Below are 429 nucleotides of genomic sequence, written 5' to 3'. Positions count from 1 at the left end.
GACCTTGCAGAGACCTAGTGGTTTGTTGGTTGGGGGACTGAATGGCTGGTGTTGGCCAGCCGTTGGCTTGTAAGGAAAGATGTGAATAGTGTGGAGTGTGTGGCGTCAAGTGCTTCTGCATTGCTTGCACCAAGACAGCATTACTTTGACGCTGTTCTGCAGCAATGCTCTGGAAGAGGCGTTCTTGCCTTTCCTCTTGTCTTTTCGTTCGACACTCAGATGTTTGATGTCCTGTACGATGACAATATTCACATTCTCTTATCCTACGGCAGTTGTTTTCGGAGTGCCCCTTGATTTTACAGTGCTTGCAGTAAAGAGTCTGCCTCTTAGATCTCTGCTGTCAGTTATGAGAGATCGTCCGGGGGTTAAGGGGCCTCTGTTTATGTTGTGCGTGTGAACCTGTGCTGGGTTCGGCCGGGCCTGATCTGC

Source organism: Penaeus monodon, chromosome 34, assembly GCF_015228065.2.
Source record: "Penaeus monodon isolate SGIC_2016 chromosome 34, NSTDA_Pmon_1, whole genome shotgun sequence".
NCBI lineage: Eukaryota > Metazoa > Arthropoda > Malacostraca > Decapoda > Penaeidae > Penaeus > Penaeus monodon.
Note: the sequence above shows the minus strand (reverse complement) of the source record.